Genomic DNA, 23,851 nt, shown 5'->3' with positions numbered 1-23,851 from the left:
GAGAGATACTTAATTTTCATGATATTGATTCTTCTTATCCATGAGCATAAAATGTTTTTTGATTTGTTTGTGTCTTTTCTGATTTCCTTGATCCTTTCTCCAAGACAAAAAGAAAATTTGTATCACCAAAATCAAATTTAGTTCCTTCCACTTTGCTTTCATGCCTTTCTGCGTATGAAATAACTTTCATTTTGATACTGAATCGTAGTGTGATTTTTTAAAGACCTTTTTTTTTATTTTTTAAATTTGATTTTAAGTTCTGGGGTACATGTGCAGGATGTTCAGGTTTATTACATAGGAAAATGTGTGGCATGGTGGTTTACTGCACCCATCAAGCCATCACCTAAGTATTAAGTCCAGCATGTGTTAGCTATTTTTCCTGATGATCATCCTCCCGCACCCCCACCCCCTCCCCACACTGACAGGTCCCAGTGTATGTTGTTTCCCTCTATATGTCCATGTGTTCTCATTTTTCGGCTCCCACTTACAAGTGAGAATGTGCAGTGTTTGGTTTTCTGTTCCTGCGTTAGTTTGCTGAGGATGATGGCTTCCAGCTCCATCCACGTCCCTGCAAAGGACATGAACTCATTTCTTTTTATAGCTGCGTAGTATTTCATGGTGTATATGTACCACATTTTCTTTTTCCAGTCTGTTATTGATGGGCATTTGGGTTGATTCCATGTCTTTGCTGTTGTGAATAGTACTGCAATAAACATACATGCACATGTATCTTTATGATTGAATGATTTATAGTCCTTTGGATATATACCCAGTATTGGGATTACTGGGTCAAATGGTATTTCTGGTTCTAGGTCTTTGAGGAATCGCCACACTGTCTTCCACAATGGTTGAACTAGTTTACATTCCTACCCAACAGTGTAAAAGCATTCCTATCTCTCCATAGCCTCGCCAGTATCTGCTGCTTCTTGACTATTTAATAATGGCCATTCTGATTGGCTTGAGATGGTATCTTATTGTGGTTTTGATTTGCATTTCTCTGATTATCAGGATGTTGAGCAGTGGTTTGTAGTCCTCCTTGAAGAGTGCCTTCACATCCCTTGTAAGCTGTATTCCTAGGTATTTTATTCTCTTTGTAGTAATTGTGAATGGGAGTTCATTCATGATTTGGTTCTCTGCTTGTCTGTTGTTGGTGTATAGGGATGCTTGTGACTTTTGCCATTGATTTTGTATCCTGAGACTTTGCTGAAGTTGCTTATCAGCTTAAGAAGCTTTTGAGCTGAGATGATGGGGTTTTCTAGATGTAGGATCAGGTCATCTGCAAGCAAGACAGTTTGACTTCCTCTCTTTCTATTTGGGCACCCTTTGTCTCTTTCTCTTGGTTTTGAAGATCTTTTAAATGGTAAAGTCAAATGTGTTGTACCAAAATGCAGATAGTTCAATTTAGGTAATACCATGACCAGCAATTACCAAGTGTTCACATGCACACAGATGACAGTTACATCATGTCTGCCGCCTGTACACAGCAATTGAAGATGCCATTAAATCCTAAAGGCATCCTAATTTCAGAGATGTTAAAGCGTGGGTGGAGGGTAGGGAGTGTGCTTTACTAAACAAAATGTAATTGTTTTGTAAAAGCATGATAATTTTTAGCAACCTGCATTTTCCATTCAGTATTTTATCCTCAACATACTGTTATGTCAAGGAATATCTATATCTATCAACACTCTTAAAAAGAACTTTGGATGCCACTTTATTTCACTGTGTTCCAATGACTGAATTTATTATTCACCAAACACTCTTTTGAAGTAAACTGAGTACTTCCTATTTTTTCAGAATATAAACAATGATGCAAAGACCATCTTTATAGGTAAATAATTGTGCACATCTTTGGTTACTTTAAACAGACTTTGATACATATTGCATTATTAACTTTTTTTACTTGGTACCAAGAAAAACAGGCAAAAGTACTCATTGCCTGTGAGATCTTAAGTGATCTTTCTCATTTCTGTATTGGGAAGTTACTGCCACAACTCAGCTAATACCTCCTCAGACCAACAGTGTCACAAATCTTATTATATTCACTGACAAACTGTCTCTCCTCAGTTATGTTAGAAATAAATTTTCGATGCTGCAAAAAAAATAACACTCGAGCATAAAATTCAATTTTCTCAGCAAGGCAATTTTACTTCTATAGAAGGGCGTGCCTCGCAGATGGAGCAATGGTGAGAACACACCTGAACAAGGGAGGGGAAGGGGTTCTTATCCCTGACTCAAGTGGCCCCTATGGCTGTATCATTTCCCTATTGACTAGGGTTGGACTGCACAGTCTAAGCTAATTCTGATTCGCTATTTTAAAGACAGCAGGGGCATGAGCCAGAGTGGCGGGGTGAGTAGTTTGGCAGGAAGGACGGTTATAGAACAGGTGACTCAGGATGACTCAGGTCAGAGCAAGTGACCGGGGTGACTCAGGACAGAGCGGGTGATGGGGGCTAGGAGGGGGTTGTTTACTGAAACTAGGGGCAAGGAGACGAAGAGAACAAGGAAGTTAAACTTTAAGATGAAGAACAAAGAGCAGGGGAGCTGAACATACTGATACATTGATTCTTTGGAGTGGATCTCAGAACTCATTGTACTTAATAATTTACAGGCTAAAACCTTTGAAGAGGAATTTATTATATCCTACAGTGAGGATTTCCAAATTGTCTTTGAAAGTAATGGCAAAAACCACAATTACTTTTGCAACACCTTAACAGCAAATGAAAATACTGGATACCAGTTAAATATTAATTTCAAATAAATGGCAAAGAACTTTTTGGCTGGGTGTGGTGGCTCACACCTGTAATCCTAGCACATTAAGAGGCTGAGGCAGCAGGATCTCTTCAGTCCAGGAGATTGAGACCAGTCTGGGCAACATAGCACAGCCTCGTCGCTACAAAAAATTAAAAAACAAAAATTAGCCCGGTGAAATGGCACACACCTGTGGTCCCAGCTATTCAGGTGGCTGTGGTGGGAGGATCACTTGAGCCTGGAAGGTCCCTGCAGTAAGCTGTGATCATGTAACTGCACTCCAGCCTGGGTGACAGAGTGAGACCCTGGCTCAAAAAATATATAAAATAAAATACATTTTTTAGTATAAGTATGTCCCATGCAATATTTGCAATACTTGAGGCAAACTTATGCTAAAAATTATTCATTGTTTATTTGAAATGCAAATTTGACTAGATATCCTGCATTTTATTTGGAACCTTGTCCCCAGTGTATCCCAGGAGTGTGCAAGACGCTGTGCTAATACACTGACCTAGCTCAGCTCATTTTTGAGTTTAAAGGTCAGCTTCCTTATAATTACAACATTCTTTGAACAGTTGATTATTTTGATAAAAGTACTGCATTTGGCTGGGCGCAGTGGTTCATGCCTATAATCCCAGCACTTTGGGAGGCTGAGGCAAATGGATCACTTGAGCTCAGGAGTTCTAGAACAGCATGGGTGACATAATGAGATTCTGTCTCTACAAAAAATACAAAAATTAGCCAGTCATGGTGCCATGCACCTGTTGTCCCAGCTACTTGGAAGCTGAGGCAGGAGAATTGCTTGAGCCTGGGAGGCAGAGGTTGCAGTGAGCCGAGATTGCACCACTGCACTCCAGCCTGGGCAACAGAACCAGACGCTGTCTCAAAAAAAAAAAAAAGTATTGCATTCGATCTTAGCTCTTTTATTACATGAAAAGCAATGTCAGCCAGGTAGGACAGTGAGACCTGGGGAAGGAAGAGTAGACTGAGTTAAAAGACAGAGATTTGCACCCCAGCTCAGCTCTACCTAACTATACAACCTTGGACTGAGCTCTTCATCTCTTGAGCCTCCATTTGTCTGCATAAAAAGTTGCCAACAAAATTACCTGATATCCCTAAATATTGCTATGTAAAACAGCAATGGGCTAATTTATGTGAAAGGGTTATAAACAGCAAAACTCCAAGTACTCCTACTTAAAAATCAGGGAGAGAAGTCCCATGATGTTGGGAGTTTTAGAAATACTGAATTTCTTCAGGCTTACACTGCTGCAGTTCCCTTTAATAGTCACCTGTGCAGCTCACCCCCATTCTGCCCATCTCTCCCCTGCATCACACACACATAAAGTATAAGCTAGTTCATAAGCCATCAGAAAAATCCCAGCTACTCTTAGGAATCGGTCAGCTGATGGTGCTGCACACAGAAGGCCAAAGACAATCAAGGAAATCAGTTTCTCTGAAAGCTTTAGAAAAAGCATTCAAATAGATTCTCATGTTTTAAGAGCAAGATTTTAATTAGAACTGGATGTCTGAATTGATGGGATGTCTTCTTCAATCCAGATTGTATAAAGATGTTTAAAAAAAAATCAATAACCCAGGCAATAATTTGGAACCAGGGGGAAAAATCAATTGAATTAACCTCAAGTATATTGGCTTTTCTTTTTTTGGCTGAATTTGTGAGTAGGGGGAAATTTCAGCTAGGACCGGCAAAAGGCAGATCAACTGTCAGCATTTTGTTGAAGCTATGATGTCTCAATGGGGGTTAGGGGCTGTAGAAATTCAGCGTAATCTTCAAGACAGCCTGTGGCAATTGTGCAGAACTTTAAAATTGATATTAAAATGGATATAATTTTGGGCCAGGAAATGCATTCTTAAGCTGAAAAGCCTAAAATAAAGAATTTCTGGGCTGGGTGCGGTGGCTCACACCTGTAATCCCAGCACTTTGGGAGGCCAAGGTGGCAAAACATGAGGTCAGGAGTTCGAGACCTGCATGGCCAACATGGTGAAACCCTGTTTCTACTAACAAAATACAAAAAATTAGCTGGGTGTGGTGGCGGGCACCTGTAATCCCAGCTACTCGGGAGGCTGAGGCAGGAGAACCACTTGAAACTGGGAGGCGGAGGTTGCAGTGAGCCGAGATCGCACCACTACACTCCAGCCCCTGGGCAACAGAGTGAGACTCCGTCTAAAAAAAAAAAAATTCTGAACATTAGATGATTCAAATAAATAAAGTCAAAAACAAAAAATCCAAGGAAAAATTAGCAATAGAGAATGCAATCACATTGAATAACTCAAGATGGAAATCTGGAAATGATGTGAATGTGAAGTTTACAGAAAAATAAACACATGAAAACATAGTTAACTTCACTCCTAATTTGTAAATGTAGATGAGATATCGATTCTCCGTTAACAGATAAGTGAAACTTAGAAGCTTGTTAATATTTGCTATTGGCCCTGCTGTGGGCGATCTGCCACTCTTCAACACTATCAACATTACCAGAAGTGGTAAGTGGTCTACCTTACAATACCTATCAAAACTGGAAATGTGCATTCCTCTTGACCCAGCAATTCCGTTACTGAGAATTTATAGATATATTCACAAAAGTACACTAAGACATGTACATAAGAATATTCATTACTGCATTGTTTGTAAGAGAAAACTGAAGCAAACTAAATATTTATATGGTAGACTGGTTTAGTAAATAATACAGCCATCCAATGCAATACTGTGCCGATATTTAAACAGAAAAAGAAAAAGACAAGATCAGGAACTGGAATTAAGGATGATGATTAACCCCATGACTTCCAAGTCAAAAATATATCAGAATACATTGGATATAAATAAAAGATTAGGCTGGGCCTGGTGGCTCACACCTGTAATCCCAACACTTTGGGAGGCCGAGGCGGGTGAATCACAAGGTCAGGAATTCGAGACTAGCCTGGCCAACATGGTGAAACCCTGTCTCTACTAAAAGTACAAAAATTAGCTGGGCATGGTGGCTCGTGCCTGTAATCCCAGCTACTCAGGAGGCTGAGGGAGGAGAATCACTTGAGCCCCGGAGGTGGAGGCTGCAGTGAGGTGAGATCACACCACTGTACTCCAGTCTGGGCAATAGAGCAAGACTCTGTCAAAAAAAAAATAAATAAATAAATAAAATTTAAAAAAAAGAAAGAAAGAAAAGAAAATTGAATACATACTTATGTGCATGTGTTTATTTGTACATGCACTTATTTGGTGGGAATAGCATACTTTTTCTTTTTTTTCCTGGAGGGATACAAGCAGCATAATTGCTCCTTTGAGGAGTGGGCTGGTGGTTGGGAGGTAGGGAGGGCGGACTTTTGCATTTGGGGTTTTATCTTACTGTTCTTTCATTGCTTGGAAGCATGACCAGAAGCAGAGCTCCACAGCCTCTGAACCTAGCAACAGACGCAGGAAGACTTTGCGTCTCTTCCCAAAGCTGAGGACAAGTGCAGCAAGACATGAAAGGACTAAAATTTCTGCTCGAAAGCCCGGCTGGCTTGATGTTAAAGGTCATGGTGAAGCTATAAGCACCAACAAGTGATCTCCACTTGGAGGCAGAGGGCTTTGACGCTCCACAGTCCAGAGGCCAGCCTGAGTGGGAGTTAGGGGAGCTTTAACTTGATCCTGGTAGGGAGCAGGATCAGCTCGGAGTGCTGCAGTATAGGTGCCTGGGGTGCTAGGTGGATACAATGAGGGGGCCTGAGCTAGTAGTGGAGTCATGAAAAGATTCCTCCAAGAAGTGTGGTTGGGCCTGAGCTCTGGATGAGGGATAGGAATTGTCTAGGCAAAGGGACAGGGCTGGAGATCTATCTGGTAGAGGGGACAGCATCTGTGAAGGCCTGAAATGGGGAACGAAAGATGAGTCTGAGTGGTTGGAGAAGATGCAGGGGTGGGAGAAGGCCCGCGATGAGACCATGTAGTAGGGTAGGCAAGGTGCTGTGCTGTGAGACCTTGGGGACAAAGGTGGGGGTCTGTCTTTATCCCAGGAGCTATTGAAGGGTGTTATTTGTATTCTGAAAGGATCAGTGAGAAGAGGAGGGTGAAGAAGGGTAAGAGTGGAAGTGAAGAGGCTTTAGTGAAGTCCACGTGAGTGATGATCACAGCGGGACAGGAGATCTGGTGGAAAGGTTGGACGAGGGTTCATGGGTGCCTCTTGTGAGCTCTCCTTCAAAAGAGCCACACCAGCTGGCACAGCGTCCATTCTGAGCTGCCTTGCAATGTGGGTTTGTTGGGGGTGGGGGGTAAGGGCCCAAAGTGAAAAGAAATGAAAAAGATCCACAGGTCTGAGCAGCAGTCGTGAGAACCCCATACTCTGTAAGAATACAGCCTACAGCCCCGATTCCCACCAGGCTCCTGGGCATCCCTCCACGCCCAGGAATTGGGGTATATGAAGATGACTAATTTCCTGCATCAGCTTTAGTTTTTAACACTGGTTAGCCACTAGAATAAAACCTATGTGTTCTGGGAAAACCAATTTACTTTCCAGATACTCATGACGTTCTTATTCCCCCTTTCAGTGTCATTCTTGGTTTTCATTCCTCCTCAAATACAGGTCCATCACTAGGTAAAATTGTGAATTAGGAAAAGCTGAGGCCCTGGCCCTTTTAAGGCTCTCTCCCACCTTAGAACCTCATTCCCCGCAGGCTGCACCATGGGGGAGGGACGCCTCAGAGAGACTGCAGAGGCCTGAAAATTCCACTTGTGTGCCAAGCGTTTGAATATATGTGGGTACTGTTACCTCTGATAAAATATAAATTTCTTTCAATGTTATACTGAATTCAATATAACTTTTGGTCATTAGGCATTTTCTTAATCAATTGATTTTAAAAGTATAACCTGCTATTATGTGGGGAAGTCTGCAGATTTTTTTTTTTTTTTTTGACAATGGTTCATTATAGTTAAGAACTGCTAGTCTAGGACAAAGGATCTGGCCTAGTAAGTTGTTAATGTGTTAATCATTCAATAGTAATTGCGTGCCTACTATGATCAAGGTACCATTCTAAGTTCTGGAGATACTCATGAATGAAACTGATGCAATCCCTAACCTGCTGAGAGAGAGAAATACAAGTGAAGTATAAAGAGGCATGAGTAACCATGTGATAAATACTATGGGAGCACATAGCAAGGCACTTAAAGATCTAAGAAGGCTTCCTGTAGGAAATGATGCCTGAGCCAAGACAAGAAAGTAGTCATTGCAGCTAGCCTGTGAAAAGAGGAGGCTGTGTCCTAGGAGGAGGAAACAAGATGCCAGAGGCCTGTGATGACAGAGTGTGGCATGGGAGAGAGAGTGACTGATGACACTGGAGTGTGGGGCTGGAATGGAAGCGTACAGCGTGCAGCTGGGCTGGGACGCTGGGAGAGCTCCTGCGAGTCCTGGCGGGCCACGCTGCAGGTTGGACTCTGTCCTGGGAGCAGTGAGAAGCATGAAAGGTGTCGAAGCAGGGGAGCAACATGACTACATTTGTGTTTTAGGAGGCTCTCCCTGACTGCCACGGGGCAGTAATTAGCAGATGTGGGGGTGGGGAGGGCCATGGGAAGGAAGGAAGGGCAGTGGGTGCATTTCAGGACTTGGTTGTAGAGAATGAAGAGGGAGTGACAGAGGGGGCATGCTATGGTTCTGGATTTCATTGCTTCTACTTGGTAGATGCTGGAGAAAAGCTGGTTTAAAGTAGAAGATAAGTTTGGCTGCAGAGGGTTTGAGTTTTAAGACCTAGAAACATCGTGCTCTCCCTTCTTGAGGCATTTTGAAAGAGGAGCCTCTGGATGGGAAAATATGAACACAAAGGACTTAATTTGTACTGGTGGAATTTTAGGAAATATTTTGGCAGAATGCAGGAAGCCATTTAAATAGCTTGATTAGAAGACAAATTATAACTCTTGCTAAAATAATAAAATATGATTCCAAGTAAGCATGTCAATACTGGATATCATCAGTGTGTTAACCGTTAGCGCCTGATACCGATCTATAAGCTGCATTTGTGTGCAGGACTTTCTTCTCTTTTTGTTTTATTTTATTTTATGTATTTTTGAGACAGAGTCTCGCTCTGTCACCCAGGCTGGAGTGCAGTGGCGTGATTTCGGCTCACTGCAATCTCCGCCTCTCAGGTTCCAGCAATTCTCCTGCCTCAGCCTCCTGAGTAGCCTCCTGGGATTACAGGTGTGCAGCATTATGCCCGGCTAATTTTTGTATTTTTAGTAGAGACAGAGTTTCTCCATGTTGGCCAGGCTGGTCTCGAACTCCTGACCTCAAGTGATCCACCCATCTTGGCCCCCCAAAGTGCTGGGATTACAGGCGTGAGCCACCAAGCCCGGCCTTTATTTATTTATTTATTTATTTTTTGAGACAGAGTCTCACGCGTTCTCCCAGGCTGGAGGGCAGTGGTGCGATTTAGGCTCACGGCAACCTCTGCCTCCCAGGCTCAAGCGATTCTCCCGCCTCAGCCTCCAGAGTAGTTGGGTTTACAGGTACGCACCACCATGCCTGGCTAATTTTTTGTGTGTGTATATATATATATATTTTTTTAGTAGATACGGGATTTCACTGTTGCCTAGGTTGTTCTTGAACTCTTGGCCTCAAGCAATCCACCCGCCTCAGTTTCCCAAAGCGGTAGAGTTACAGGTGTGAGCCACTGCGCCCAGCCCATTGTTTGTTGTTGTTGTTGTTGTTGTTTTTGTTTGTTTGTTAGAGACAGAGTCTCACTCTGTCCCCTAGGCTGGAATGCAGTAGTGTAATCACAGCTCACTGTAATCTCTAATTCCTGGGTTCAAGTGATCCTCCATTCTCTGCCTCCTGAGTAGCTGAGACTGCAGATGTGTCCCATGATGATCCATTAAGTTTTAAATTTGTTATAGAAATGGGATCTTGCTATGTTGCCCAGGCTGGTCTTGAACTCCTAGGCTCAGGCAATCCTCCCACCTCGGCCTTCCAAAGTGTTGAGATTACAGGCGTGAGCCACTACACCTGGTCTGCAATTTGTTTTCACATATTTAAAAATGTGTGTGTGATAAGTGCATCCTTATTATTATTAGAATGTCAAAATAATGTTTATTGGGTCTGGAAAGATGCTAGTGTTTGCTATTAGCTAATTTTTGGAATTCAGGCCTGACTGAACCATTGAGAAAGCCCAACAATAATATTATCAACAATATACAATAGTTGGTTATAATAGCAGGGATGAGATGGACTTGAGACTTGTTAAATTCAGAGAATATGCTGCTTCTGAGTGAGCTCTCACTCACTCAGAGGGAATGCAGACTCTCACTTTAAAAAACATTTTTCAGAGTATCAGTTATATTTTGCCCTGTCTAGGTGTTAGCAAAGATCTGGAGGAGAAAATGAACACGTTTTAGGAGACAGTGAATAAAACTTGCATCCCTATCTGCTGATAGGTTCCGTTGACATAACCGACTCAGCCTGCTTCATGCTCACATCCATTACATAGTGAGAACCGTTAGGGTTTAGTGTGTGTCTCATATGTGCCAGGCATTGTGATAAGTGCTGAATGTACATTACCCATGAAATCCTCCTAATGCTATGAAAAAGGCTTAATTAAGATTCTCACTTTATCAGTGAGAAAGTAGACGCTTCCAGAAGAGAAGCTAAGTCATTTGCTCAAGGACTCCCACACCCTAGGGGAAAGGTCCTTAAGCCATGGTCTCCATCTGGGACCCAGCCACTCTTTGTAAATGGGCAGGTGTACCTCTCATCTTCCCAATCTCTTTTGAGGGAAACCATCTTAGTCTCAGGCTTCAAGAAAGAAAGGAGCCCTCCCCAGTGGCCTCATTCAGTTCCTCTAGCCCCAGGTGACTGGCTAATGTTTGTATTGAAGAGTGGTTTGTGAGAACACTTAGTTTGGACAATGATGCCTAGCTGAACTGATCAGGTCCTTTCTCTCCGGCGGTTTGAATGTTGAGACCTGCCAGGGCTTGGGCAGTTGGCAGTGGGGGCAGAACGGACAGAGAGAGTGACTGAGCCATCATTATGGTGGAGGAGGAGACGACGCCTCAGTGAGTGAACTCTGTGGCTGGGACATCCATGGGACAGTCAGTGGCACTGGGTGTCTCGTACATTCCAGGCCTGGAGGTCACAGCTGGGTTTTCTTGACTCCAAGATAGAGAAACTCCACGTTGGGATTTCCAAGACTAAACCCACTTCCTTCAAGTTCTGGCCCCTAGGTCCTCCTAATCCAAAAGAGAGTAATTCACAGCAAAGTTTTCACTGTTACGGGGGAATTCTCTACACATTTCTAGGAAAGGAAATAGAATCCCCCATAATCATTTTTTAAGACATTAGTTAGAAAAAAAATACTAAACTCTCAGTAGAAAAATGGGCAAAAATATGAAAAGATCATTCAAAAAAGAAAGCTGGAGTGCAGTGGCATGATCTCAGCTCACTGCAACCTCTTCCTTCCAGGTTCAAGCGATTCTCATGCCTCAGCCTCCCGAGCAGCTGGGATTACAGGCATGTACAACTACATCCAGCTAATTTTTGTCTTAGCTAATGTATTAGCTAATTTCATATCTATCTAATGTCTAACTAATGTGAGAAATTCCTTCGATGTGCTTTGAGCAGCTGTACTCAAAATATAGCATGGCACTCAAAACCTCTGTTTGTGGGGCTGCTGGCATATAGGACTTTTTGTTTTGCTTTGAAATGCTTTATAACATTTCCTATTTTGAAAGTATTTTTTTTTTCTGATTTCTGGAAGCTTAGAATAAAGTAGAAGCAAGCGCAAGCACTTACACTGTTCCATCACATCACTATGGTGGTGTTTCTCCTTCTAGTCGCTTCTCAATTTTATGTGAAAAGAATATATAAATTTACGAACATATATTGATGTGTACATGTATATATATAAGTTGCTATGGAAAAAAATCAATACTGATTTGTACTTTAATCAGTGATGTGCTCCACATCGCACCCTTGCTGGTCATTATGGTTATTATTATTCTGAGATAGAGTCTTGCTCTGTCACCCAGGCTGGAATGCAGTGGTGCAGTCATAGCTCACTACAGCCTCAACTTGTTAGGTTCAATGATCCTCCCGCCTCAGCCTCCCAAGTAGCTGGTACTACAGGTGCACACCACCATGCTGGGTTGCTTTTATTTTTTAATTTGGTAGAGGCAGTGTCTCTCTAGGTTGGTCTTGAATTCCTGGGCTGAAGTGATTCTCCCACCTCAGCCTCCCAAAGTGCTGGGACTATAGGCATGAACCACTGTGCCCAAACTATTTTATCTTTTTAATATCTTCCTATCTGATAAATAAAAGTGGCATCTCACTTTATCATTCATTTCTTTTATTACCACTAAAACTGTACCTTTAAAAATGTTTATTGGCAGCCGAACGCATTGGCTCATGCCTGTAATCCCAGCACTTTGGGAGGCCAAGTTGGGCAGATCGCTTGAGGTCAGGAGTTCAAGACCGGCCTGGCCAACATAGCAAAACCATGTCTCTACTAAAAATATAAAAATTAGCTGGGAATGGTGGGACAGCCACTTGTAATCCCAGCTACTCAGGAGGCTGAGGCACAAGAATCACTTGAACCTAGGAGGCAGAGGTTGCGGTGAGCCAAGATTACACCATTGCACTTCAGTCTAGGAGACAGAGCGAGACTCCATCTCAAAGGGAAAAAAAAAGAATGTAGTTCCCACATGTTTCCTAGTGAAAATAGCAGCCAGTGCAAAATAATGGCTACTGTATACATGAAAGCTCATAGTCTGGGAAGGAAAGGAGGAAGGCTTAAAGGAGGGAGGGAGGGAGGGAGAACATGTGTTTGTTACAGGTTGATCTTACAAACAATTGTGCCGTCTTTCTAGAGCAACTTGAAAAACCCAAGAAACATTTTCCCCTTCCTTCTCTCTCCCTCCCTTGCCCTCAACATATATTCTAACTTGGTGCCTGAAATTTCACCATTAGAAATTCATTGTTTGGAAAGCAAGTTGATGGGAATGTATGATTGTCTTTCCTGTACCCATTCCTGGAATACCTGTTCTAAAAAAGTGCCCACTTCTTCTGTCTTTCTCCATCTACAAATTTCATCTACAGTTCAGCGCCTGCTGATGTGGGGGTTGGGGTGTGGGATAGAACTGGCATTGAACTTGAAAAGAACTAGAAAATGAACACGTTTTAGGGGACAGTGAATAAAACTTGCATCCCTATCTGCTGATAGGTTCCGTTGACACAACCGACTCAGCCTGCTTCATGCTCACATCCATTACATAGTGAGAACCGTTGGAATCAACAGATGTGGACTTGAATCCCAGTCTGGCTCCTCAGGAGCTAAGCAAGCCTCCTGAAAACATTTCATGTTACTAATGTCACTCTTCTCATCTGTAAAATGGGAATATTTTTAGGCATTTTTCAGTGCTATCATGAGGATTTAGTGAAAGGAAATGCTGCAAAGCATTAAACCTGTGTGTGGCAGAGCGTTCCATCCAGCCCACAATCACTTGAGCCATGGCATGCAAGAGTACCCATGTGAGGGTGTGCAAAGCGAGATGGGAGAAGCCTCTTGGAGAAATCTTACTTTTCCATGGCTAATCTGGGGTCTTCCTGGCTTCAACCAGTATCCCTTTCACCCATCATGCCCAAGGGCAAAGTACTATCAGGTTCCGGGATTGCCTTCTCTAGTATCTACCAGCTATGAATACCAGTTGTTCTTTACAGGAAATGTCCTTCTTTCGGCCTGAAATGTCAGCTCTTCCTTCATTTTTCCTTCCTCATTCTTCTTCCAGAATCAAAGAGGAGACATAATGTTCCTTGTACAAAACACTAAGCCTTGTCTTTGCTATTACTCAAGCCTAATGGAGAAGCAGTTCCATGTAGGCAATATTAGCAATGATGGCTGATATCTTTTTTTCTTTTGAGACAGGATCTCACTCTGTCACCCAGGCTGGAGTGCAGCAGCATGATCATGGCTCACAGCAGCCTCAACTTCCCAAGTCTCAGGTGACCCTCCCACCTCAGCCTCCCGAGTAGCTGGGACTACAGGTGCTCGGCTAATTTTTTGTGTTTTTTATAGAGATGTGGTCTTGCCATGGTGCCCAGGCTGATCTGGAACTCCTGGGCTTAAGTGATCCACCTGCCTCGGCCTCCTAAAGTGCTAGGATTACAGGTGTGAGCCACCACGCCTGGCCAATGGCTGATCTTTGAGGCCCTAGAGAACAACATAGATGAAACTTGTAGATGGAGAGAGACAGAAGTTAAAATACCATCTCAGTGGCAAAAAAAAAAAGAAATATGAGGATTCTCAAACACTGCCATTTTTCCTCACCATATAGGTAAATAAGCTACAATCTATGAATATATGAATATATTATGAAATATTATGGTACCCATTTAAATGAGAATAATTGGCTTAAAAGTCTTAGCCCAGTGCCTGGCTCATAATAAATACTTAAGAAACGGCAGCTGCTTTTAACGTTGTTTTTATTGCTATTATCTTCCTCACCTTACGCAGGCACAAGTAGCCCACAGACAGAGGAGCTGAGTGAGTGGTGCTCCTGCACTCTTGGCCAGGAGTCTCCAGATGGGTTCCAAGCCCTCCTGGAGGGATGCAGGGGGTCTTCTGGGGAGCCGCAAGAAAGTGTTAGAACCTCAGTATTTATTTCATCCTTTTTAGTGTCTGTATCTTATGTATGATGTTAATGTATACAATATATTCAAGCATCTGTAAAACTTATAAGTAAACATATACATATATTGGGAGTGACAGTCCATTTTTTTTGGATAGGCATACACACTCAATAATGTTTAGTGGTCACTAGTAAAGGAAATAAATAGATTTCACATGAGCAACAGCCAGATAGAGAACAGATGCCAATACACTTAAACACACGAGAACAGAGACATCCAGAGCTCTTAAACAGAGGTGGGGTGAGGAGCCGGGGCTCATGAACAGAGCAGGGGCTGCTTTACATGTACTGGTGGGTTTATAACCACTTGATTCAGTGCCTCTAAGGACAGTAGGGAGGCCATTCATGCTACTTACAAGCATGTATTGATTATCAGTTATGCTCCCAGTGCTGTACCATGCTGTAAGGGGTACATCAGAAGTAAAGATGCCTACCATACAGTTTGGGAGACAAGGTTGAACCACAGTGAATAGATTCCACCTTGCTGATGACCTCTGATGTTCTCTGTAATTGGTGAGCCAGAGTGGATTAGCAGGTGAAGGAGGTCCTCAATGGGAGAGAGACGTGAGTGCATTCATTCATTGAGTAACTATTGATTGGGTGTCTCTTGTGTTCCAGTCATTCTGTTAGGTGCTGGAGATACAAGAGTAGGCCAAATAGATAGGATCCCTGCAATGTCATGGACCAGAGGGATCATTAACCAGGAAGAGGTTAACACTTTTAAGAATAAAGAAAACAGATGATTTATCCTTAGTTTTTGGCAACTGTGTTTCTTTTAAACTTGACAGCTCCCTAAGGGCATAATGGGGAGGAAAATCTCAAAGCTTTTATGTTGGGTGAGGGTACCCAGAACACTCAAGGGGTTAAATGTTATATTCCCAATGGGGCTTATATAGAAGTGGGCATGCAGGAAAAATTTATTCATTTACTCATCCATACACCCATTTACGTATCCGTCTATCTGTCCATCCATCCATTCATCCATGCATCCATCTATCCATGCATCCACACATCCATGCATCCATCCATGCATGCAATCATTCATGCATCCACCCATGCATGCATCCATCTATGCATCCATTCATCCATGCACCCATTCATCCATACACCCATTCATCCATACATCCATGCATCCACACATCCATGCACCCACACATCCATGCATCCACACATCTATGCATCCATTTATCCGTGCACCCATTCATCCACACATCTATTCACCCATGCATCCATCCATCCATGCATCCATTCATCCATGCACCCATTCATCCATGCATCCATTCATTCATGCAACCATTCATCCATGCACCCACCCATCCATGCATCCATTCATCCATGCATCCATCCATTTATGCATCCATTCATCCATACATCCAGGCATCCACACATCCATGCATCCATCCATCCATGCATCCATGCATCCATGCATCCATGCGTGCATCCATCCATCCATGCATCCATCCATCCATCCTTGCATCTATTCATTCATCCATCCATGCATCCATCCATCCATGCATCCATGCATCCATCCATCCATCCATCCATCCATCCATCCATCCATCCATGCATGCATGCATCCATCCATCCATCCATCCATTCAACCATGCATCCATTCCTCCATACATTCATCTATCCAACATTTTTGAGGCCCTTGTTTGCCAGGCCTTGTCCTGGGTTGTTGAAAAATGTAGGTGAAGAATGTAAAGCCAGGTCTCAAGATGCTCATGGTTTATTCCCATACTTATCTAGTAGGTGGGACAAGTCCATGCAATTGGGAAGAAAAACTAGAAGAGTGTTTTATGTAATATACTGAGCACTTGAAGTGAGATACTTTATTATCTGATGAAACTTTCAGGGAAGCTCCTTCTTTCCTATGCTGCAATGTAGGGTTTTACTATTTATCTTAGAAGTAAATTCCATATCTGAAGAGTTTACTGTGTCAAAACTAGTTTGTTTTAAACTTAAATTCTCCCTTTTGCATTTCAGCTTGCAGCATTTGAAGTCAGAAACTTCGGAGAGGATGCTGAGCCAATGGTCATGGTACTTGTCACCGGGCAGAATTCTCTGGTGGGCCAGAGGGTGTGCTGGCCCCTTCAGGGCAGGGAGGTGGAGCTGATGAACCCAGGACTCAATTCTTGCTCAACCGATCTCAAATTCTGTGACCCTACCAAAGTCACCCAACATCTCTGAACCTGTTTCCCCTTCTGTAGAGTGAAGGTGCAAACAGGACTAAGAGCAACAGTTGGTGAGAGGATGGATTGAGATGACACACGTCAGGGGCTTCTCATATGCATGTGCAAAAGTACCACTATTATTATTATTATTATTATTATTATCATCTAGGGCACTAGACTTCTGGGAGCATATGCAGAAAAAAGAATCACACTTGGAATTAAAAAAAAAAAAAACGGAGCTGGTCCCCTGTGCCACCTACACCGACCAAATCAGCTTCTGACTGAAGTTTCCTCATCTGCAAAGTGGGGTTGATCATAGCATCTCCTTTCGTGGGCACCAAGGCCCCTCTTCCTTTGCTTCACATATGCCACCTTTTCCCTCTATCATCCATTCTTTGCCTTTGCTTCATGGCTGTAAAGGCAGCTCTAATTGGTCCTTCTCTCTGTCTTCCCAGCTTGTTATCGCAGCTGGTGCCTGCTCTGAACCCTCCATCGAAGGAAGCCTAAAGTGAAAAGTGGGACCCCAGGCCCCATCCCCCAAAGCAGCCACTGTTACCCATTTCCTGTGCCTTTTCAGAGACAGACTACGACCGTGGACACATATGTGTAGATTGTAGCCTACCTTTTCCTACAAATTGGGGCCATTACATATGGTGTTCCAAACCTGGCTTTTAACATTTCACAATCTATTGTTGAGGTCATTTTGTGTCAGTACACATAGAGTTCCTTTATTCTTTATTTTTGGATGAGTAATAGGACGTGATGTGGGACTTTTCCCCTTGTTCTGGAATTACAGCCAAGGGTCGATGATGTAAACAAAAAATGCTAGGTGTTCCTGCATTCTACAGAGAGCCCTGACCTGAGGCCGCCATCGCCTCCGCAAATAACTTACGAGGCCTTGGAAACCTCCCTTATGCATCAATCACCCAGGCAGGTTTCTGTGGAGAGCACACTAGGCCTGGGAGGAGGTGGAAAGTCAGCTGTGGGGACTGCTGTGTGTCTGGGGAGAAGTGACTTGCTTTCCTCCCAAAAAGCTTCCCATCATGTAGGTGGCTGGGAAAGGGATCCTGGAGAGTCACTCATGGAGTCTTGCTAGAAGGGGAGACAGCGGGCCTTCCAGCCGGATGCTCGCTGAGCTGCGGAATCGAGGGTCCACGTCAGCGCGCACTACGGAAGAAGGGCGGTGAGACAGCCAAGAGGAAGCTTGTGTGGCCATAGAGGCTGGGTACCTGCTGGCTGCCTGTGCTAGAGGGCAGAAGGGATCTATGGGGTGTAGGACGCTACAGCTGGGAAGCCAGAGATGGCCCTGCCATCCCAGTTCTGGGGCCTCAGCAGAACCAAGAGGATCTAAGGGAGCTTTTCCAGAGCGCTGCAGGAGTGCCTAAAGTGGGCCTCGGGAGCTGGCATTCCCCAGGCTGGACCAAAAGGAGACCAGGCCCCTTCCTGTGGCAGGTCTCCAGTGACAGAGGGCCTGGGGTGGAGCCAAACACTGCTCCCATGAAAGCCACACCCACCACCTCAGAGACCACCAGGATCCCACAGAACCTTCCTCACTAAAGTAGATACCAGGGAGCTCCTGCCTCCAACAGGCCACCAGCAAGTGGAAGAACTCAGCCATCTGGCTTCCCTCTTTGCCCCCAACATCAGGAGAGACCCCAGAGCTCAGCCCAGGCGACCTCTCGGCAGCTGCTGGGGAGGGGAGGCTTTTGAACATTAACAAGGTTGGAATTTACAGTGAACTGGACATACTCCAACTATAGAAAGTTGCAGGATCTGCCCAAGTTGTCATTAAAGGACAGTCAAGAGAGATTAGACACAAGGCAGTTGAAAGGCAAATTAGGGGGCACAAAGGCAATTTAGGGGGCAGAAAAGAAACTTTATGTTTACACTCCATGGATTGAGACTTCTCAATCAACTCCTTCCAGGTGCCATGACAACCGGCTCTAAAAAGGGGCCATCATTGGTTTAAACTGTTCCTCGGATTGGTTCAGTCTTTTGCTAGTTCAAAAACAGTGCTGTCAGGCAGCTTCCCACGTTGACCTTGAGTGGTGTCTCTTGTTTGAATCAATTTGGGGATACATTATTCAGAGTTGAGCCTCATATTTTCATAGTTTGAACACATCCTCTGCCTCTTGAAGACTTGTCCTGCCCTCAAACTCAAACTCTTTTGAAGTTGTGTGCCCAATAGCCAGGCTGCCCTACCTTGTTGGGGGTCTGGGCTCAGCTGTCTCAGCATGGCTCATGAGGGTCAGGCCTACCTCACCCTAAGGGAAATGTGTTCTCTGTACTCTGTTCTCCAGATAGGGCGTCTCTTCCAGCGCCTCACTCTTGTCTTTTCGGTGGCTTCCTCCTCCTTCCCCATCCTTTGGGGGCAGAATCCTCCTTCCTGTTCCCTTTCAGGTCAAGTTCTGGCTCCTTGGACATTAACAAGGTTGGAATTTACAGAAAACTGGACACACTCCAACTACAGAAAGTTGCAGGATCTGCCCAAGTTGTCATTAAAGGACAGTCAAGAGAGATTAGACACAAGGCAGTTGAGGGCTTGTATCACAGAGTGGGAGGGTCAGCTCTTGCCTGTGAAATGGACCTGGGTCGGAAACACCGTGGGTTTGACTCACAGAATGAGGGTCTCTAAATTCACAGATGGGTCCTGGGTGATACCATCTGTGAAACCACTGTGAAGCCTGATGCACCCGAATCACCTAGAGGCAAACTCAATGACTCAGTTACTTTCCAGAGCTTGGAACAGAGCAGCTTCACTCATGGCTGGGCAGGAGGGTGCCCTCCATGGAGCAGGCTGAGGGCAGGCACCACCACCAGGCCCTTTGCATTTTTGTCAAAGTAGTTGAATCCAATTGCTACTGCTAATATTAGGTTGGTGCATTACTTTTAATTTAAAAGTAATGTCAAAAACCTCAGTTACTTTTGCACCAACCTAATGCATGAATTGATGGCTTGGACTTAGTTCTGAGATCCGTTCTGAACATGTACCCCATGTCCCCCATGCTCGAGTTCATTTTGAAGCCACAAATACCAAGCAGCAGAGGCAGACAATTCCCAGTAATCTTTCAGAAAACTCAATTTCCAGCCATGTGTGACAAAATGACTATTTAATGAAGGCAAATGTCATGCTTAAATATTTTTAGTCTTTCTTGTTGGTGAGTGAATCGTTTTGAATGACAGATTGCATTTCAAGGGGGTGCAAGAATCTCAACAGAACACCACTCCTTTTCTAATTTTTTGTTCCATTGACTCTCGGAAACCCTCTCAGTGATTCAGGAAGCTGTCTGGGGCGTTCTGACAGCACATCACACGTTCAGCAGATCAATGAAACTCCTGTCAGTAGAGCTGCGACTGAACACATTGTGGGTTCTGGTCCTTTTAGGGGAAAAACTCTTCCCACTGAACCGGCTCCCATATGCACCTGCTTTAGATTCTGTAACTTCCTCAACCCATTTGCTTCTTCTCCTTTAGAGGTGCTCACGGCAGAGGTCATTCTTTTTACTTCAGTGGCTTCAGTCGGCAAAGGCTTTTGCTGGGAGCTGCCTGCACAGGTGACAGATGAGGGGACATGAGGATTGTGACAGGGCTCAGACACCTCTGCTTCCTTCTCTCCAAAGCCAGGAGAGAGCTCTGAAGGGAGAAGGGAAGGAGGCCTCTCCAAGGAAGGAATGGATTCTGCTATCAGTTCCTCCCAGGTGCCAGTCTATCACTTGTCTCTAGAGGATACTCCAGAACGAATGAAGAAGAGGTTCAATGGATGATTAACAATATGAACTGCAAAGTTCTGAAGACAAATGATAAGAGGTCAAATAGTGTGGTGGGAAAAACTCAACCCACCATGGTACTGGAGGTTGAGTGAATGGGCTTCAATTTATCCCCACTATTTGCTAACTGGGTAATTTTGGCAAGAAATCTCTCCTTTCAGAGTTTTAGTTTCCTCATCTATGAAGCAAGGGATTTGGAGCAAATAATCTCTAATGTTCCCTCTCTATTTTTAAAATTCTCAGAGTAGATGGTTGCTATGACTACCCCTCACCCTGGGCCTAATTCCAGTCCTTTCAGAATTGGCTTATGCTAGAAAGCAGTTGTCCTCGAGCAAGAAAGAACTCTGGGGGCCATCAAAAAGAGGTTGCTTGGTGAGAGATTGTGCACATCAATGGTAGGTACCCAGTGTGAGTGGAGAAGACAGGATGTTTCAGAACATTCTCCCATGTCTGTACTAATTCCATGGTAGGTGGGTGGGGCTACACAAAAGCCTGGAGCATTTTTCCCTTTTGACGTGAGCTGGAGGCAAGCTGATAGAAATACGGAAACCTAGGCCAGCTTAGAAGACCTACAAGTCAAAGTTGACTTCTCCCCTGACCTAGCTCCATCTAGCATTGCCCAACTCCCCAAACACTGCTGAACGGCTGTTTATGTGGAGATGAAGAAAAGCTCTCTGTTGACTTTGTTTCCAAACCCTGCCTTTTGGAATTGACACAAGAAGAGAGCACACTGCTCTCCAGGCCTGACCATCCGGTCAGCAGACTCCAACCCCTGCCCCTGCTTTCTGGCTTTTCCTCCTCAAACAGAAGCTATTGAATCAGATATCAACAACATAGATAAAAACGAGAGCAACATGGGCTTTGAACCCAAGGCTAACAGGCTTATCACAAACTCTTGTCAACCTCTCTCTGTCACTTCCAACCCCAGGGGTGAAAGATCAAACTTTCACTCCTCCTGAGGACTGCTCTGTACAGGGGCCCTGGTCCCTGTGGGTCGGGACACATGGGGCTGGATCTGCACCTTCAGGGAACACAGCCGGGACTGCGGAGGAAGCAAGGCCCCAGGTTCACTGTTGCTGTAGGTGGAGGGAGGTTGTCACTTGGGATGGGTGCCCGAAGCAGTATAAAGGCAGCATTCAGGTTAAAAGCATAAACACTGCAACCAGACCACCTGGTCTATCTCTCACAGCTTTGGGATCTTGGATGAGTTTTTTAATCCTCTTGGTATCTTAATTTCTCCATCTGAAAAATGGGAATGATGCATCTACCTAGTAAGGCTGTTAGGAGGATTAAATGTGCTCATATTTCTAAAACAATGTAGAACAATGCCTGACACTTAGGATGTGTCAAAAAAAATTGGTGGTTCTCAAAGTTTAGCAGGGATAAATCTGCTGGAGAACTTGTTTAAATGCAATTTGCAGGACTTGGTTCCCTGGATGCTTATGGTGAGGGCCCAGACTTGTGTGATGCTGACACAGGTAGTCAGTACCACATGGTCTCTGTTGTGCCTGGATACCCCCGACCCTCTGGGAGCAGCAGGACCCTGTGTCCCTCAGGATTGGCCCTAGTTGCCTGGTGGGTTGCTAGAATCCTTGCAGATTGTGGTCTTGTGTGTTGTGGCTCATCAGCCTGGAAAGTTCTTCTGCACCTTGTCCAGTTGATCTTTCAAGTTTCAGCTTGAGCAACGTCTCCTCCATGAACCCTTCTTTACCTGGCCAAGAACCTCTGGGAAAGGACACAAGCCCTTGTCTTCAATTCCAAGACTCATTTTTTCTAAATATGAAGCAACCTGATTTGTGGCAAGAACCACATGTATGGCAAAAACCTGACCTGAACTGACATGCTATTGACAGTCTTTATTTATTCCACTTAGTGTGACTATGCATATGTTTGCTGTAGAAAATTAATGGGTTTGCTGACAAGGTGCTGCCTCAGACTCTGCTGAGGATGTGACATAATGGATGGTATATACAATGTATCACTTTCCTAAAACAAAAATATACAAACCTGCCTTACATAATACATCTAGACCAAAGACTTTTGAATCCCACATCTGTGGCACATTTTACTCTGATTAGTTTCTTTCTCGACATTAAATGGAAATCCTAATAGCAAAGACCATGAATTTAGCACAATCCTTGGTGCAAACAATGATCAGCGATTGTTTCTTGAATGAATGAATTCTTTCTTGCAGAAGAAATTGCATCTGTCTTCCCCATTCTGTCACATTCCCCACCTCCACCCCATAATCTTCACGTAGGATTTGTGGAATTAATTTCACATGGTTGTTTGGTTTCACCTCCTTAGAACCAGGCCTGAAATTTGGGTAGGCTGTTCCCAAATTGGGGTAAATAGGACTTCCTGGGAAGATGATGTTTTAAACAGCTCTTTGGGCAGGGTTTTGAAAAAGAGGAAGCATTTCTAGGGCATTAGAATGTCTTTGATAAAATAATTTTCTGAGATTGGCAGAATAAGTTGAAGACTTCATCTCTGAGATTCTCTTTTTCTTCTTGTTATGTATGATAAAGCTTGACTCATCCAATATCAAAAGGGGGAAATGCTCCACTAGGCCCAGCCCTCCTAGGCTGGAGGAAGGCAAGAACTCCAGGACGGGAAACTGGGAAAGGCACGTTGGCAGCTCCCAACCCAATTGAGCTATTAGAAGAAGGGGGATGGAGAGACTCAGGAAGTTATAAGAAGTTGAGTGCCTGATGTATGAGTTAATAGGCCCCAAGACCTTGGGACGTATTGTGACAAGGAGAGGGAACAGCCACATTCTAAGAGAAATGGGATGATTATTTGGATAACTGACATTCAAATCTCACATTGATCCTAATTTCCTATGACCAGGTAGAGAGGTTGCAAACTCAAACACTTGCATGGGCCAGGCAGATAATGAGTGACGCGGGCCGGACGTGACAGCATGGAGTGCAGGGGAGTGTGGCCAGCCGGGAGGTCCACGCCCCATCTAAAAAGGGAAGCGCCTATTCACCCATTCAGCTCCAGCTGACGGATGCCAGGTGTTCTAAGTTTTGTTGTTGTTTTTACATCCATCTTCTGCCCTTTGAGGTATCTTCTGATGTTTAAAAAGAAGCCAGAAAATTTGATTTTTAGGTGAAAATTTCCCATTTAAAAATTCATAGGAAAGACAAATAAAGATGAGTTGGGACCCATCGACCATTTTGCAACCGTTCCCTCCATACATTTCCGGTGCTCTCCCGTCATGATCTTTGGGAAATCCACCTCTGAGTGTCTGAAATGTTCCCGCCATTCTGAGCTGCGAGGATCCCAAAGTGGGGGTTGTTATTCTCATTTGCAGTTTCTCAGTCCCACACCAAGAAGCAGGGCAGGCTCACCTCCTCCAGGGCTGCCTCCTTTCCCAAACACAAGGTCGCTTAATCGTGTCCTCAGTGAAAACCTAAAGAAGATTGCTAAGCAGCCACCAGGAGTCGTTTGCCAGGCACCTCTGCATAGACAGCCAAGTGTGGCTCGGATGCCTGGAGGCCTCC

General features: G+C 44.1%; 1 long non-coding RNA gene across 1 annotated transcript in view; it reads left to right on the top strand.

The window, feature by feature from the left end:
• Nucleotides 1-23,851, top strand: part of LOC110741811 — a 42,120-nt gene that overhangs the window by 9,086 nt on the left and 9,183 nt on the right. Inside the window, exon 2 of the long non-coding RNA XR_002518719.2 lies at nucleotides 16,388-23,362. This is a non-coding gene — a long non-coding RNA (uncharacterized LOC110741811). The remainder of the gene's footprint in view (nucleotides 1-16,387; nucleotides 23,363-23,851) is intronic.

The sequence above is a fragment of the Papio anubis genome, chromosome 19, assembly GCF_008728515.1.
Source record: "Papio anubis isolate 15944 chromosome 19, Panubis1.0, whole genome shotgun sequence".
NCBI lineage: Eukaryota > Metazoa > Chordata > Mammalia > Primates > Cercopithecidae > Papio > Papio anubis.
This window is presented reverse-complemented; position numbering and strand designations above follow the sequence as displayed.